The following is a 6,260-nucleotide window of genomic DNA, read 5'->3' as shown; positions in this document are numbered from 1 at the left end:
TGGTTGGTCAGTAATCTATAAAACAGAACGATGTGCTTTGGGAAGTCTGAAGAAGGTCATATATCACTAATGAATGTATCAGTTTGGTTGGTTAAGTCCAATAGAATACAAGGTTGCCTCAACAGTGAACCTTTAAGAGGAGTTTGTTAGATCTGGGTGAAGTGTATTGCAGTGGTGGCACCCCAGAACCCTCCTGCCAGGTGTAGGGTTTGTGATGTTGTGTTAATGACTTCATCTTGAAAAAAATCTGTTTTTGTTTTTCTTTCACCTCCAGTTTGAAATGATTTTGTTTTAATAAAGCACATTTCCACCATGACAGCTGGATAGCTTATGTCTTCCTACAGCATATTGACCACATCCCTGGGTTGTGAACTTCAGCACAACTGTTGGGAAGGCCTGTGAGAAGTCAAACCTAAAATAACCACATTAACAAAACAGTCCAGTGAGATGGGCTGTTGAATTTGCATTAATGTTATCTTTCTATGTGGGATACCCAGAAGGCCATTTGAATGCTTGTGTCACTGTCTTTGGTGATACTCAGCCTGAAGTGATACTTTTGGTAAACCGTACACTGCTGCTCACTCACCTCTACTCAGCCACAGAACACAAAACACACCATATATACAGTACAGACCAAAACTTTGATGAGCTTCATGAAATGCTTTTCCAACAGTCTTGAAGGAGTTCCCAGAGGTGTTTAGCACTTGTTGGCCCCTTTGCCTTCGCTCTGCGGTCCAGCTCACCCCAAACCATCTGGATTGGGTTCAGGTCCGGTGACTGTGGAGGCCAGGTCTCCACTTTTTATTAAGTACATAACTCCACATGTGTTCATTCATAGTTTTGATGCCTTCAGTGAGAATCTACCAATGTAAATGGTCATGAAGATAAGGAAAACACATTGAATGAAACTTTTGGCCTGTACCGTATATATATTGTGTATTTACCAAAGTGTGTGGTGTGGTTATACAACAGTACTAGGTGTGGATGGGGCCTGGTTTTGTCCCATTGTGTGGCTAGCCTAACACAGATGGTTTATAACCACTGACACGTTATTCCTTTTATAGCGGGAACGTCACGTGTGACGTTCAATAATCTGGGTCAGTTTGAGCCAGACGTAGATGCTCCGTACTAAGATTCGTCGGGGCTTTTGTTGCACTAAAGTGTGTGTTTTTTTTTTGATAAGACGTTGTGATTCCACGTATAAAACTCACACCCTGTGGTGAAAGAGCAGCAGAAGTGCATCTTCTCACATACGCATGTCACTCGGCAAGTGGGAACCGCTCGCAAACAGCCCCAAGTAGCAACATGACAGAGTTGTTTTCACCCAGTTCGGCATGACCACGCGCCCCTAAACACACACACACACTTTCTCCAGACCCCCCAAACCGTTGAATGACCACGCCTGGTTTAAAATCACTTGAGTGTGACACACACACTGATCCTTAACACACACTCGAGCCTTCAACCCTTCACGGCAACACGCGGCGGCCGCGCTAAACCGGCACTCGCGTGTCAGTCGCTGCAGAACGATGGTGTTGGGGACGCGGTTGATGCCACGGTCTTCCTCGTTCTCGCCGAGCCGAGCAACCGCGTTCGAACGAAGCGGCTGAAGAGAACAGTAGAGAGGGGATGCATTCTTTCATTAAACGAGAGAAGGAGGGGAAAAAAAAAAAGGCCAAACACAAAACAGATGTTGTGCCGCTTCCTCCAACGTCTCGTTCGGTCGAAGGCCTCTGTGAAGCCGTCGGTGAATCTTGTCCTTCTCCGCAGCAAAAAAAGGGTTTCTAAGAAGTTTGATGGGTTTTTTTTTTTTTTTTTTACACCTCACACCCCTGCGTTCTTTTAGTGGACAGGGGGGGGCTGGATTAAGAACCGTTGGTCACATTGTGGTCAGATCTGCGGTCGAAACAACAGCGCACTTCCTCTTTTTATGCCCGGTGGAGGTGGGGTCAGGAAAGGGTTCGAACAAATGGAGAAAAGTCACCCACACGCACACACACACACACACACACACACACACACGCTCGCGCACGCTGGATGAACGAAGCAGGCCTGCTGTCTGTATGAAAGTCATAACACGAGATAGGAGAGGTCGTACGTTTAAAACGCCATCAGTTTGGTGAAGAAAGCGCTCCCGTGTGTGAGTTCGGGCCCGTGGCGTCCCCCTCGTTTGAAGTGTCTCGCGGCAGATGCTAATATATTCATGATATTCGGCATCTCGCGCGTTTGAGGCAGATAAAATCTAGATATTCTATATCCGAAGGGTCTGAAGAGGAGTGGAAATATTTTGAAAGCGCGTATTGTGTTGAATAATCAGACACTCGACTCCTTTAAAAATGTCTGCGAGCCGGCGTGACCCAGGTCACGTTAGATTAATAAGTCAGATAGATTCGAAGATTGTTTGTTGCGGGGTTGCCCTGGAGTCGTGCTTAAGCGGCAGGGTTGTTTGTCGGCGAGTGTGTGTGTGTGTGTGTGTGTGTGTGTGTGTGTGTGAGTGGTCACAAGCCATAAAGAACCACTGGAGTGGATTTAACAGCTCTCTACAAAGGAACAACTGCCCTGCCCCGTCCCAACAATCGCTCACCACCCCCTGATCAAAGCTCCGGTGCGGCGAGCTGAAGTGAAACTGACCGCGAGTCAGGGGCCCGGGCCCCGCCCACCGCTTTCTGACCACCGACCGGCCTCGAGGATGCGAGCGCGACACAAGGGGACACGGAGCAGGGGAGGGACGCGAGACGCTCATTTCAGATGCGCAGGGCCACTTATTCTGGACTTCCTGTGTCGAGCGCGCGAAGCGGCGGCGAGGGCCCAAACACAGAAGAAAAGCATTCTCCACGGCAGGCTCGAGTGATGTCAACAGAGATTAAACTAGTTTATTATTTTGAAAGAGAGGAGGAAAAAAATTATGAAACAAAAAAAAAAAAAAGCAGTCTGTTTTTTTTTTTTTTTGTTTGTTTGTTTTTTTACACTAGTGATTATTAAATTTGTACAACCATTCAGTCTGCATTACATAAAGAAATAATTCTACATCTTTGTTTCTTTCGTATTTTTGGTACTCTGAATTATACATACAAATAACAAATACAGAGACTTTTTCACAATGCATATAATCTGTGGGCCAGAAAAAAGTCTTTCAGGTGATATGATGTGGCATAGCGTGTGTGTGTGTGTGTGTGTGTGGGTGTGTGTGTGTGTGTGTGTGTGTGTGTGTGTGTGTGTGTGTGTGCTAGTGTGGGCTTTTGTGTAAAATAGACATAAGTGGAGTGTGTTAAGGTGTGAAGACGAACCAGTTGGCCGCAAACCTATAACGTCCTAATGAAACGCTTGCAGCGGCGTATGGGCCGGCCTACAAGTTTAATGCATCCAAAAGCATCAGTCCATCCTGGACCGTTATCCGTCTCTCTCTCCATCTCTCCATCTCTCCGGTTGTCCTCAGAACGGCCCTCTTCTCTCCGAGACTCGTACCCTTCTGGTCATTAGCTGCCCCCCACACACACATTTTTTTCATTTAAAAAGTCTCATTAAATGTATTTCATACAATTATACAAATATATTCAAAGTTCATTTTCCTTAAGTCTGTTCACAGCACAGGGGGTCGGGGGTCCTGTTGTACAGGGGCAGGAGTAGTGACGCGATGGGGCCTTTCGAGAGTCCGTATCTGCTGCGTAAAGGCCCGCTGTAGGGTTTCCCTGTCGAGGAAAATGGCTTCTGTACACAAGAGGAGCTCCGGGACAGCGAAGGAGCAGACAGAGGTGCTAGGGGAGGGAATTAAGAACCGATGCCAAGCTTCAGGAGTGATGGAAGAGTGGAAGAGGTTTTCTCTCTCTCTCGCTCGCTCTCTCTCTCTCTCTTTCTCTAATTTTCACTTTGTCTCATTCTCTCTCTTCCCCAACCCCCACCCACCCACCCACTTTCGGAGGAGCGTTCCTACGGATGAGGGTGAGAAGCGGTGAGGGTCTTGAGTTCTGCCAGGTTCTAGCAGTGGAGGCAGGCAGGGCCAAACGGGCGGGGCCGGGAGAAGGACGTTGGAAGTTTTTGTATGGGTATGGAGTCACCTCTGGTGGGCACTACTCTTGCTGGGTGGGCCTTCGTCTCCAGTCAGGGTCCCGGGGATGCCTAGCCCATGGCGGGTCACCATACTGGAAGGGTGGTGAGGGGCGAAAGGCAGGCTTGAGGAGGGGTGCATGGGGGTGGGCGTGGTGAGCATGTGGCCGGGTAGTGAGAGAAGGGGGGAAGGAGGACATTGTGGCGGGGAGAGGGCGGTCGGGCTGAAGGAGCTGCTCTTCTCCATCAGGCTCTTGGAAAAATCGTCCATGCTGTCATGGGATTTTTTGCTCTTCTTGGACTTGCTGGACATCTTCCTGTTCCTGGTCTGGATGCCCTCCTTCTTCATGGTGAGTGGTCGGTTAATCTGAAATCAGACAGGGAAGGGCAAATTAGACGACTGGTATTGTAATCCAATAAACATCTATTGCAGGTATGTGTGTTGCATTTGTGTGTGTGTGTGTGTCTTATAGAATAGTTGCAGTTATCTGTGTGTGTATGTGTGTGTGTGTGTGAGAGAGAGAGAGACAGAGAGAGAGCGAGGCGGCTGTATGCAGTGTGTCAGGTTGTATCAAGCTCTGGGCTGGATTTACCAGCTGATTCCCCTAAGCTGGGCAGCTTGCAGGACGAGCTCTGCCAAGGCGAGAAACCCTAAACCCCGAGCCGCCAACCGGCCATCCAACCACGGGCACGGTGCGGCGCCCGCCTGCCAAGCGGAGCCTCCGCTACGCGCCGCTCCCCTCCTCGTCTCCCTCTCGTCGTCTGTCCTGAGCCACCTCTGTGTGTGTACGAAGGCCTACACCGTCACGCTAAAGGTCACCGCGTGACCTTCCCGGTGCTCCTGATCAACGCGAATGCGGCAGAAGAGCTGCACAGTGTGTATTATTATGATTATTATTATTATTATTACGCTTAGCAGATACGAAGCACAAACACACACACACCACGGTCAGCAGGAGAGGGGCGCAAGGAACAGCTCTGCGCAAATGTGGCATTCATTAGGAAGCGAAGAACAGCGAATTTACCAAAAACAAACTAATTTTGCTATTAACCCCCCCCCCACACACACACCCCCCCCTTCTGCTCCAGGTCACTTAAAACGATAATACGTGACTTGGAAATATGGTCCTTTTCGTGGATGGCCTCGGCCCCGAGCGCGTCCTCCGGAGCCTCGAACCCGTCTGCCAAGAGCAACATGGGAAAATCATTTAACAGGGAGCGCTCGCGTGACAAGCTGGACGTGGTGGCCTCCGAGGCCCACGACATGGGGACACCGTGATCAGATTAAGGAAGAGGAAACGTCCTTGAGTGCATCTGGGCCGAATTTACCACCACGCGCTACCAGCGCAGCAATAAACAGTCAATGGCGAGGGGTTCGAGAGAGAGAGAGAAACGAGGTGAATTATTTTAACTCACATTGTGCAGCTTATAGTAGAGGCCGCAGGCGTTACACACCGGGTCTCCATTGGCGTTTCTCCGCCACAGCGTGGTCGTGGTCGTCTGACAGTTCGCACACGAGGTCCCCGCTCGCCTGGCTGCAGACTGCGGGACAGGGAGAGAGAGAGAGAGAGAAAGAGAGAGAAGACGTCAGTCGGGCGTCCGGGGACGGCACGTCGGTCTAAAGCATCCTCGGGACTTTTATGAAATTCCATAACAGACGCGCACGTTAAGGCGCCGCCTGATCAAAGCATCTAAATAACCCATCTTCAGCATTGCACAAAAAAAAAAATGTACATTACATACAACATGCGTATTTATACAGTTCGAATGCAATTGCAAAAACGTATTATTCACAAATGCAATAATAATCATAATAATGTTTGTGCGCCGCCATTTATCAAACACATTGTGCAAGTGACACCAGTTTATAAATCGGCACAGGTTATTAATATTTGACAGCATAAATGAAGAGTGAAGAGGGCAGGTAAATAATGAGAAAGAGGTGAAGGAGATGAGGTAGTGAAAGGACAGAGAAGAGGCATGAATATCTCGCTGGATTTACAAATAATAATAATAATAATAGTAATAATAATATTACGCGAGACGTCGATTCTTTTATTAATGAATAACAGTTCGGTGCTAAAGTCGGTGCTTATTATTTAATAAAACAGAGCGACCTATCGGAATATGCCAAGCGGGATATTATTTCATGCTTCTCGGACGGGTGCGTGACGGCGATTCTCCTTCAATAAATAACACGCATATTCATATCTCCG

At 48.4% G+C, this 6,260-nt stretch overlaps 1 pseudogene; it reads right to left on the bottom strand.

The window, feature by feature from the left end:
• Nucleotides 1-4,051: 4,051 nt before the first annotated feature.
• Nucleotides 4,052-6,260, bottom strand: part of LOC114765201 (transcription factor GATA-3-like) — a 5,342-nt pseudogene continuing 3,133 nt past the window's right edge.

The sequence above is a fragment of the Denticeps clupeoides genome, chromosome 15, assembly GCF_900700375.1.
Source record: "Denticeps clupeoides chromosome 15, fDenClu1.1, whole genome shotgun sequence".
Classification (NCBI taxonomy): domain Eukaryota; kingdom Metazoa; phylum Chordata; class Actinopteri; order Clupeiformes; family Denticipitidae; genus Denticeps; species Denticeps clupeoides.
Note: the sequence above shows the minus strand (reverse complement) of the source record. Positions and strands in the feature narration are given on the sequence as shown.